The sequence below is a fragment of the Coturnix japonica genome, chromosome 8, assembly GCF_054131305.1.
Source record: "Coturnix japonica strain WE chromosome 8, WE-NBRP24, whole genome shotgun sequence".
NCBI lineage: Eukaryota > Metazoa > Chordata > Aves > Galliformes > Phasianidae > Coturnix > Coturnix japonica.
The window spans coordinates 7012315-7024667 of NC_140670.1; the positions used below are offsets into that span (position 1 = coordinate 7012315).

At 41.1% G+C, this 12353-nt stretch overlaps 1 long non-coding RNA gene across 1 annotated transcript in view; it reads right to left on the bottom strand.

Annotated features, from left to right (window-relative positions):
• LOC107315543 (uncharacterized) overlaps positions 1–10645 on the bottom strand; it is a 210439-nt gene extending 199794 nt beyond the window's left edge. Inside the window, exons 1-2 of the long non-coding RNA XR_001555956.3 lie at positions 10570–10645; positions 5217–5295 (exon numbers count right to left, since the gene is read on the bottom strand). This is a non-coding gene — a long non-coding RNA (uncharacterized LOC107315543). The remainder of the gene's footprint in view (positions 1–5216; positions 5296–10569) is intronic.
• Between the last annotated feature and the right edge of the window lie 1708 nt (positions 10646–12353).

Genomic DNA, 12353 nt, shown 5'->3' on the forward strand with positions numbered 1-12353 from the left:
CCAAAATGAACCTGAAATGCAAGCAGTGCCAACGAGGGATATGTGTGGTAAAACATTTCAGTGATTTTTTGGAACTACTCCTATCAGCAGAACATCAGTACAGCTGCCAGGGAGTTAAAACCATCATCACCCTGGAAAGAACATTTTTGTAAACTACACCAATGGAAATCTACCTCTGTTCATCTAGACCTATTGTGTCTGCAGATGAATGCCAACATTGAAACAAGAAGCTGCCTCTTCTCTCAGATCACACAATGACATTCATATTGCACCTGCCATTGTAATGGAAGACAAAGAAAATATCCCATAACCTACATGGAAATCCAGAACTCTATATAATAGATAACCAAGAGCTTCATCAAGATGCTTGAACAAGCATTTTTATGAAATTTCCGCATATCCATTTAAATCCATTGAAACAGAGATCTTGAAACAAAAGTAATGGCATTGTCTGAATTCTCATTTCATAATAAGGAAGCAGAGGATAAGAGAAAATATAAGATTTCTGCTACTCCATTTATTTAAGATTAGCAGTGGCAGGGTCAGCGTGATGTGGCAAAAAGCAAACTAGATTCTACTTATCTATACCTTGAGTTTTAAATCTTGGAAGTTCTATAAAGTTTGCATATCCACTCATACAAATATATAAGAACTGATTCTTGAGATGGTGGCCTCTTCGCCACATCCTACCAAAATAATTATTCTACCTTATCTTTCTTATATCCTATGCAAAACTGAATACCTTCATGGTTGGAAAACTGAAAGCCTCAAATGTTGAGTCTGTAATGAAACTTGTTAGTCGTAATGATTTCTGAGGAATCAGAATTGATTTTTTTATTATTATTGTTTACCCCAAATTCAAAAGTGCTTAACAAGTGGGATGTCAGATACAATTGCCTCATGAGAAACAGCAGCAATTAGAATGACTTCAGTGTTGATTAACACTCGGACCTCACTTGAAAGCTGAAGGAAAAAGGAGTTGCCCTGCTGTTACTGACAACTTCCAAGCCAATCACTTGCACTCATATTCATCCCTTCATCAGCTCCACAAGAACAGTTTCCTTATTTTTTTGTAAGCATAAGGACTCAGGAAGATGACTAGAATCTATTTTTAACAGATGAATTAGTGCCACTACAATTTGGAAAGTTTGTACAGCTACAGCTGTACAGTGCAAGGGATTCAGATGAAATTATGAATATCCATTTGTTTAGAGTCTCCACTGACTGGTGTCTCCATCGTGATGAAAAAGCAGTGGAAATATCCACATACCTTGCTCAGCACAGATCACAGATCACCCACAACTGGCCAAAGGACTCATATCATTTTGGGAAGGTAACCCAGGCAAACAATTGGCACATGGCAGGGCAAGCACCTTTGTGTCCTGGGCTTCAGAGAAGTCCACAGGAGGTGGGATCCTATTTGTATTGTAAGTACCTAGAGAAATGGATCCCATTCATCTCAGACCTCTCCCTGAGGCCAGGAACTAGCAGGTGTGCTCTGTACGCTATTAGGCACTGGCACTACTCTATTACTCTCTATTCTAGTCCTCAAGATGCTGCATTTAACGAGTAGTTTATTGAGAAATAGCAGGGCAAACAATGAACTTCAAATGCCTGCAAAAGCCATACATGAAGTGCTCTTGTGGGTGATCAAGAGTGAGACAAACAAGACACAAAACAGCAAGAAAGCCACATAAAAAAGGCCCTGCCAGAATCAAGCAATTACAAAACTATAATGGAGATATATATAATATATGCTGTCCATGTCCACAAAAACAAAACAAAAAAAGAAAAACCCACCCTTGATTAATACAAATAATAATGCCTATGTTTAATTTGACTGATATTTACCAGAAGGGAAGTAAACTTTTCCGGTATGCTTTCTTCAGCTGTATATAATTCATAAGGTCAAACGTTTGCAAAAGAGGTATTTTGAAACGCTGGATTACACCAGAAACATTAACCTTATCTAAATTAGTTCTGCCCACACTCTCAGCCAGTAAATTTCCCCACATGTTTGTATATTGATTTTTCCCATCTATTATTTATTTCAGATTCCTCAGGGGTGAACAGAAAAGTCTATTAAGTTGCTAACGGGAAGTTTGGGTTCTGAAAGGGTCTTTTTGCTGTCAAATGTCTCTCTGGCTGGATTCCTTTACAAATGTAAATTAAGAGGTTTAATAAAATGTAGTTATCCAGCATAGAATTCTAATTTGACTTAGACAACACATTTCCTCATTCAGAACACAATATGCTGTCTTTCTCTTCTAACACCCTGCTGATGTGGATCAGGAACCATTAGCTCTCAGCTCTATTCTGCTAAGCAGAAAAAGTATTCTGTTTTTCTAGTCCTTCCATTTTGCTTCTCTTTTTTTCTGAAACAAATGGTGCAATACAACGCACACTTATCAGCCCCATGGACCTCAGCAGGTAAGGATGAAAGCAAAAGCCAACTGCAATAACTTGAGAGGTTTACAAACAAGAAGTTAAATAGCCTCTCAGTCCTTCATTTCCCCAGTTAACTCTCCAGATGAAAATGTCCTTTGGATAGACTGACACTCCTGCAGCTCTCACTGGTCAGGGCAGCCAACCCTTAGCACCATTTGAAACGGTACTGCTTCCCTATGTTTCTCAGGTGATAACAAGAGATTTAACCCTGAGCGTTTGACCTCCCACAAAAGTGTGACTCATCACAGAGATCAGCAGTGTTATGTAACAAAACGAGCACCAAGACAGCACTCAGCTGGTCACTTATTAACTGATTTACAGCTCAGTTTAATTAACACTAATCTCTGGTGAAGCTGTCACTATACAAAAGCCTTCCGTACAAAAAAGCAGCAGCGTTTACTCCTCTGTTGAGACCCAGCTCACCTGACTCAGCTTTGGCGATGCAGGTAGATCTGAATCCACCTGGAAGAAGGCAGGCAATTCTGAGCAAGGGAGCAATGTGTGCTGGGCAAACCTCTGGTTAGAAGCAAAATGAGTGCAAAGGGATCTGTGCCTTAACAGGGCTGTATCTAATTCCTCTGACTCCAAAGGCAATGCAAAAACTCTTCTATCCTGTTGTGGTCCTATTTCTGAGGACAAGAACTCTCACAGAAGCTTCTAATCCTAGCATGGGCCTATGTGCACAGCTGAGATAAAGCACCTTTAGCAGAGATGTATAAAAAAAATCAGCCATTTCAGCACTTCCTAAAATAAATGAATACTTAAATAAACAAATGACAAACTTACTCAGGGATAGGCTCCATTCTGAGATAACAAAACATGCTGGAGATACTGTTAAAAAACACCATCCCACCCTAAATCTCACATACTGGCTGGCCTATTGTACAAGTGCTGCTTCTGCCTGACCTGCTCAACTGCAATGTCTTACCCAAAATAAAGAAAAGACTCCAAGGATTCCCTCCCATCAGAAGTGGGAAACAGAAGGAATACATTCAGATAAACATATTGGCATAGAGACCTGTATTCAATATAATCCTCTTATGCTTTAAGACAAATTGTGTTATTTTTATTTCTCGTACTCAATCATTTGAAATGAATGCATTTGTGTTATTTTACAAATGGCTGCTACTGCATTAGCTGCATGTATACTGAGGGAGATCCAGTCCCCTTCTACACTGTATGCCAAAATTACAAGAAATTAGAATAGCTTCCAGCCTGCAGGTGTCTTGCCAAAAGCAGAGGATTCCTGAAATGGTGTATATCTGATTGCCAGTCTCTGGCTAACAAACTCTGCTACAGCTTTAATTCATTGACCTGAAATTCATTGACATTGGTTGTCACACAGCACTGAAGTGCTCCTTCATGGTGTTGCCTAGGCAGAGATTTTGTTCTAGTCAGGACAGAATCAAGGGTCAAGAAACTGATGTCAAAGCATTTAAAATAGTGAATGATAAGGTCAGAGCAGTCCTATTTCACATCTGTATTGAACACCACTATTGGCTAGAACAGACATATAGTTCTGCAAGAACTTGCTGAGCCGAGTTCCCAGTTGTACTGGGCAATTGTATCATGCACGCCTTTTAGGCTGACTGAACTACCTTGCAGCAGACTTGCTGTTTTTGGGTTTGCTCCCATGGTACCAGCAGAGCTACTGCTGTGTCCTTCTGTGCTGAGGGTTGAGACTTCATTGTGCTTTGAGCTAACAGCTTTCACTTCAAATCAGGGCAGGCTACAGATGGACACCCAGCCTCCTGAGATGCCCCAGAAGATCCAGCCACAGGTTTGAGCTTCTGCTCCAGTTTCTTGTGATGCAAGACTATGCTACAGCAGAGATCCCTGGGCAAGCCTGCCTTCAAACTGCTGAACTGCCCCACGTGCATTCCAGCCCTCCTTGTATCTCCACCTCACCAGCTCTCCCAGCTTTGCTCTTGGGTTCCTCAACAAATTCTGCCTTGCCAAAAACTGGCACCACTTTAATTTGAGCCAAGAATAACACCTGCAGCCCCTTCGTCTTTTTCACTGACAACCTATTGTGCTACGGTGAAATCCAGTTCAACACAATGAAGTAATTACCGCTTTATCCCCACTCTCTCGATGCAGCCTAATTTCCTGGTCAGGCTCTTCCACATTACTGTAACTCTTCACTCCTGATTTCTATCTCAGTGATTTCATAACTCTTCTGAATGCACAGCCCTTTGCCTTGAAGGCTTTTTCTGTTGTTCCTAAAATAAATTCCAGATGGCTTTTATACCTGTAACTTGAGGACACTGCTAGTATTTAGTTCCCTCAGAGTAGCTGACATTTTTTCAAAGCCTTGTTCAATTCAAGAACCTGAAAACAATAAATTACTCCTCGTGTCATGAGTAACGAGTGAAATGGACACACAGACCAAAATCCAGGAGGCGTGCAGCCTGTGTTACACAAGTAGAGAGACCAATGACCAGCAATTCAAAATGAAAATCAAATTAGTTATGCATTAAAATGATCACCACTTTCTAACAAGTCAGTATCTCTGTGGACCGTGTGAAGATATAAAACACATTCTCAAATATTCTGCTGTGCTAGAAGTAGGAACTGCAAAGGAAATTCCCTGCTTTTCAAAATTATGGGTGAGACTTTTATGTTCACCTGAATTTGAAGAAAGAAAAGCTGAATGGCAAATATTTGTCCTAAGGAGCTGGCGGAGTCAACAGCTAAGAGGTTTGTCTGTGCCGACTACAGCTATGTTTTGTTAGCAGCAGTAGACAAAAAAAACCTGTGAGCTTTACCTTTAGCTGATTTTGAAATATCTGGGTGCACACGCATGTTGTGCTGGCAGCTTCCTTCCTTCGAGGGTCACACGCAGAACTAACAAAAGAAAGATACAAAAGAGGTCAGGTTTCCCAAATCAGAGAAAATCTGCTTCTTTATAAACTCTCCCACGCTTCCAGTTCTGTTTCATTTTTAGCAGATGCAGGTGTGTGACCTGATGATACCTCTCCTTCGGGTGACTGGAAATTGCTGGCCAATACAATCACAATTATAGATGGAGTAGGACCTGTCTTTCGTGAGTACATGGTGTTCTACTCACTCCATCAAGCTCAACCATTATTTTCTCACAATTCCAGATTCCAAATGTACAGATCAGTAGAAGAGCAAGCAGCTGCCTTTTGGAATAAGATCGTTACAAAACGTTCCAAAAAAGACAGATATGTGATTTTGTCAGCATCAAGACCTGATTATAAATTTTTCTTCTGTTATTTTTCAAAGATAAAATGAGTTCTGATTGAATTTGATGTGGAAGCACACAGAAATGCAGTGATTCTATTATTTGGCAAAGCAGGGTTTCCTATTTTATTTGAAAAATAATATCGTCTTCAGGAATTAAAATACAACTTCTAGTCTAACAGCTGGAAAAACCTATGAAAACCCGTGAGAGATTTCATCTTCATTTTGTATAATGCAAGCAAAGAGTACATCAGGAGTAGTGACCCCAGAATAAATGCAAGTGAGCTCTGTGCCACCGAGGGGATACTACTCCATTCAGGATCTGTGGGCTATGCATTTCACAAACCACCTTGTTGTTTTGTGGCCAGTTAGCCTAGGCTTTATGTTAGTGCTGCCTTATTGTAGAAGTACTGAGGAAGGAAAATATGTTAGAACTGAACTATGCCCATTCCTTTCAGCAAACATTTGTATTTAGAAAGAAATCCTTTCTACAGGGTCTAGCTGTAAAACCAAAATATTTATTGCATGTAGCTACTTAGTGGGAGGGATCGATAAAATATACTTTTATAGCCATTGTGTTGATGCAGTAGGGATTGCTGAATTTGCCTCTCTCCGCAAGCCTGCACATTTAATTTGGAAAACTCCAGCTTGCTGTAAACAGTAATGCTACAAGATAGGGATTTAAGTGAACGCAGACAATACAATGAACATAAGCCAACATACAGAAAAGTACACTCTGAACGCTGCATTTACTGAAGGAAGCACAATACTACTCTAGCTTGTTTCTTTTAAATGCTCTATTTAGGTAAGACATGCCATTTTTCAAATTGCTTTGCATCTTTGTTGTACTCATCACTAGTAACTATTCACAGTCCTTCCACACAGCAAAACAACAAAAAAAATGCCATTGTCCAAGCCAAATTTAATTTAATGTATTCAATTGTGTTATTGCCAACTCATTCATCAGTTTAGCATCATAGTCTTCAAACCAGAAACAAAATGGGTATCTGTATCAGGGGTATGAAGGAGCACAAAAACTGGTATTTCCTCACTGAAGACTCTACTACAGGATTGTCCCTCAACTGGGAGATACAAAAACTAAGTGGAAAAACCCTGAATTTCTGGCTGCCGTGGCTGTTTTGAGTGAGTTTCCTTTTCCTCTTTTCTCCGAAAAGCAGAAAATAGATGAACAATAGAAATAAAACTAGCTGTGACAGCAGAGAAACGTGCTCACTTGGACCTCTCTGCTTAACACCACAAAGAGCCCCATATCCCTTCAGTTCTGCTCCTTCCTCCCACAAAGCTACACCTGCACCATGGTCCAACAGAGGTCGAGGGGAGACACATCTACGTCGATAGAAAGCAGCACTACACTTTAATTGGAACGATGATTCCAGAAATCACCTTTATAACAGAAGCTCTTATCTGTAGCTGTCACCATATATATTAAAAAAGCCAACATAGCTTTATTTACAGAGGAGAAAGGTGAGCTCTTGGGAGAATTCACATATTTCAGTAAAAGACGAAGGTGCTGGAGCTGGGGCACTGTAAAGTTTAGTTGCACAGTACAGCATCAGCAATGACAAAACACAATAAAATTCCCCTTTAGTATCTCAACTTTTACGCAATTGACTGTGCTAATAGAGGATGCTGAGAGAAAGAAAAAAAAAAATAGGAGGAAATAGAATACATAGGGCTAAAACATTTCTATTCACTAACATGACGGAACTGCTTCCAGAAGATGCCAGCAGCTGTAGAAGCAGAGATCTATTTGATGTTCCTAATGCAGAGACAGCGACGCTCGTGGCAGATGTTTGCCCATCACACCTTACGTGCCCCAAAACAGATACATTGCCCAATTAAACAAAAATGCTCTGAGGGCAGCTCTCGGGTCACATCTGGCTGGCTAACAGTAGCTATGTACTTACAAAGGTAGAAACACTGCCTGGTTATGTAAACAGCATAAATCTCCTCTGAAACGTTAAGATGGGAAATTTGTTAAATTAATTACGGTTTGGTTTCCCCTCTCATCCCCTGGAAAAGAAATGAATTCATTTATCAAGCAAGAATTAGTTTAAGCATTGGATTTTGGGTGGTTTTTTTTTATTATTATTTTTGAGTTTTCTGATTTAGTCTAATAAAATGATACAAGAGACTGGATCTGTGAAGTGAATTATCTACTTCAGCTGCCTACATAGGCAACAAAGGAAAGAAAAAAACAACAAATGTAAGAGGCTAAAAGTGGGACAGAGAGGGCAGCCAGGTTAAAAATGAGTTTGGTCATTACATCTCCTAAAAAATATGGAATAGGAATTCTTACTTGGCTTATTAAACTAAGAGCAAAGTAAGCAGCAGAACTAAAATTGCAAGTCATATTCAGGTCCTCACAAGCAGCGCTGTCCAACTGTTACAAAAGCCAAACTCTGATTTTTGCTGCGTGTCAGCACAGGGCTCCAGAGCAGGGAGCAGGGCAAGTCAGGGGTGCATCAAGTGCCACAGGTTCTCTGCGTACTGCAGAATTAATTACAGATGTGCTACAACAGTCAGAAGCTTTATTACAAAATATGAAGTCGCGGCAGTGCCGGCTGCCTACACTAATATAACCACTTCACCTCTGACAGCAAAAAGAAGAGAAATAATTCAGAGCATCCATCCCTCCTCCTCTCTGGGGTTTGTGTGAAAAATCCACGACTGGAGGAGGGGAAGAGATTAATATTTTCTCCATGTTCCATTCTCCTCTCAGAAGCTGCAGCCTTGCTGAAGTTGTTTTTGTTTCTAACTCACTTAGAAAAGGAACAGGATGCTTTTCCTCCACCTAATTTCTCTGATTTCTCACAGTCCGCTTCTTCATTGTCAGGTGGCTGTAAGAAGGGCAACACCTTCGGATACTCTCAAGATTCAGATCAAGGAACAGTGCAAAATATCAGTTCTCCATAGCAGCCAAGGGCTTGGGAGCCTGGCCAGAGAGGGCTCAGGGCAGCCTCAAGGCCTGCTGTAACTGACAGCTGTACTCAGTGACAGAAAGGCAGTTAGCTGATACCAACATGCAGTTGTCCTTTTCCTAGTGAATGGCTCTTCAAACAGAATTGGAAGACAGAAGATGAACTTGTCAGTCTGCATTAGCTAATATCAGTAGCCGCTTCATTTACCACACCTGACACATTAGGAACTCAAAGGTGAAACATAATCCCAATGGTCAAGGTTAGGTCTCAGAACCCAAATCATCATGTACAAAAGCTGAAACCAAACCTGCCACCTTTCCCAGCTCAAAAGCAGATTCAGAAACAAGCAGCTGGAGCTTCCTCTTGCAGAAGGACACGTGTTGAGGCTTTCAAAAACACCCCCAAAAATGCCTCCTTTCCTCCTCAAGCTTGCCATCAGCTGCCTCTTTCCTCCTACACTCATCTGCAGATCTCATCCACTTACTACAAAGAAGAGAACAGAAATCAGAGGCTGTATTTTGCCTTTGGCTGGAATGAGAAAGACTCTTTGCAGCAGAAACCCCTAATTTTTAATCATTACCATTTGTAATTATTATGGCCACATACTAACGTATCCCTAAACATCCAAATGAAAGAGGAATGATTGGAAAAAGACTAGAAGGCAGATACCACCAGCCTAGTGGGTCAATGAAATCAGCTAGCAATTAAAGTTTCTGAAAGAACTCATTCTTTCTGATTTCTTTTCAGTAACTTAAACAGACAACACAGAGGGGGTCCTTCCTTTAAGTGCAATGATATTTGTCAAATCCATTTGTAAATATTAATGCAGTTAAAACAACGCATAAGATATAAAATGTAATTAAGTTCCATATAGATTTCACTTTCACGGGAGACTAGGAACAGCAAGGAAGAAATGATGTTATTCTAGCTGTTTCTAGAGCTCATTGGAACCAGTAATGATTTCACAAAGCCCACAACTCATCAGCCACGCACAAAGCAAAAGCGACAGCAGTGGGGCCACCAGAAAAGGAAAAGTAACACAGGCAGCTAGCAATAGAGAAAGATGGAGTTGGAATGGAGGGGTTACTGATTTGCAGGACATCAAAGAGAGCAGTTCTTCAGCTGTTGTATTTCTGTTTACCTCCTAACCAGACAAAGAACAACGTCTGGCCAGAAGCAGCAACTCCAACTCACTGCACACCTCCAACTCTGCTCTGCTTTGGAAAAAAACCAAACAACTCTGCAGGTGCTCACAGAGGCAGCGCAAGCACATCCCAACAGCATGAATCCCAGCCAACAGGTGACCTGGGCGCTGCACACAGCTTTTGGCTTCTGCATGTGTCATTCATTAATACATTGATTTACTTTCTGTTACAGTAATATTGGGCAAGGACAAGCCAGTTTTAACAAAACAGCTTCCATGAGAAAAGCAAATTATTTTGTACAATATTCTTTACTGCGCCATGATGTGTTGCTAACTTTGAGTAGCTGAAGAGGAGAAGCAACACTTCCAACAACAAGTTCAGCTAAAAAAACCTCACCAACCTCCTTTCTCCTGTTCTCCCTCAAAATCCTTGTTGTGAACATCATAATCTTCTGCAGATTCGTTCCCCTCACCACTTGCTGGCTCATCACAGGCTTTGGCACCACTAAGCACTATGTTTTTCCATAGGTGGGACAGGTTATCGGCCCTTACATCACCCTCCTTCCCTCTTCCAGTCTCAGATTTGCAGCTTCTTTTATCAGAAACCTGACAGCGTCTTCGCTGCCCTCCCCAGTGGCACATTTAACCGGGATGGTTATTTTCTCTTTGCCAGTTAAAATGATTGTTCCTTCTAATATGTCACTCACAGCCACAGTCTGAAGAGCCACGCAAAATGGCTACTATGACAAAAATATCACCAAGTTAAATAGCTTTGTACACAAAAGAGCTTGGAAAATTGCCTTCTAAAAGCCATTTCCCTCCCAGTACCTGCTGCTGAGCTGCTGCTGTAATCATCCCCTCAGTAATTCCAGTGAAAGCGAGCCACACTTAGAAAGCCCTACTGCCTGGGCAAATCTGACTTCCTGACCTAAGCAAGTCAGCTGGCATGACCGGCCCCTCCTTTGTGATGCAACACTGGCAAAGAGGAGCGGGAATAGAACATCCCTGCCTCTGATCAACTCCTGTGTGAGTGAAGCCCAGCTGCACAGTGGTTTGCTGGTGAACCGGGCTGGCTTTACATGTTCTCACTTTGTTCCTCTCCTTTTATTTTCCTGATATTTGCAGGACGTTACAGGGTGCTCTGAGTCCTGCAGGAAGGGAAGCTAACTAGCAACCTCCAAGAGGAAAAAATAAGCAGAATTTTGAAGTGATGCGTTTTTTTCCCTTCTATCTTAAATTTGATACTTGTATTTCTGACTTGGTCTGCATAATCTTTATGGCTGAAAGGAAAGAACCTGAGCTCGTTTTAAAGATTACAGGTTGAAATAAATAAAATCCAGCAGCCAAAGTACAGACACCGGCTGTGAAGAATCACAAGAGGCAGGAATCATTTTCTGAGCACAGAACTACACCATAAATCATGAATAACCCAAAAGCTCCACAAAAAGAAACTCTGGGAAAGAAACAGTGTATTTCTTCCTATTGTTTCTTGGGGTTTTGATCACTGTTTGGATGTTCACCTCAGAACATCTCAGATACTGCAGTAAAAGATGCACAGGAAATAAATCTGATCGCTAACCCATGGAAGGTTTCTTCCCTGACATTTTCCCAAATGAATTAATAGCTGGATGCCTAAATGTATATTTAAAATCTGCTTCTTAATTGCCTTACTCTCTACTAGTTTCAAAATCTCAAACCAGAGCAGCAGAAATTAAAGCTTTTACTGGTACTCAGAGACAAGGTATGCATCCAGGCCAAAATCTCTGTACACAGAATCACAGAATGGCAGGGGTTGGAAGGGATCTCCAGAGATCAAGTCTAACCCACCTGCTAAAGCAGGAACCCCACAATAGTCCACACAGGTTGATGCCCAAATGAGTCTTGAATATCTCCATAGAAGGAGACTCCACTACCTCTCTGGGCAGCCTATTCCAGTGCTCTGTCACCCTGACTGTAAAGAAAAGAGCTGATGACTCAGAAGTGAGAACTGGTTAGAGCTTTGTTCTAGTCTGTTTTAAATGATACCTGTAAAGATACTGCAGCAATGTGTGGTAAAACAAAACCTGAAATAGGCAGTCCCACAGCTCCCTGATACTTTGAGGTAGTTCTGAAAAGCAGCTGCTGATGCCCAGTTCCTTGAATTCTTTCTCATCTCTAGATGAGACTTGCAGTCTATCAGCAGGAGGAGATCACATTTTCAAAGCCATGTTGTATGCATCAGCATGCAGCAAGGGAAAATAACAAATTGTATAGTTAGCTCTGTCTTTACAAACCCAGGCCCCCATCTGGAGACACGTCATGGCTCTTAACCAGACGGTGCTGCTCCAGGAGCAGAGGGAAGGAAAGGGGTTTAAACAGGAAGAAGAAGAATATAATTACATCTATCCTCTGCCAGATACTACACCAAGCAACATAAATTAAGGCAGAATTTGGCACTGCGCTATACAAACTTAAAGCTCTCCCCTCCTGGCATTTAACGACACATCCTGGATAACCAGTTCAAAAAAGTATGAGAAAGTCCTATGAAATTATTACAGCTACCAGGGGAAGCAAGGAAGCTTGTGACACACAGAGCAATAGGGATGTGGGTTCTTTCATGGGTTTTGATATGG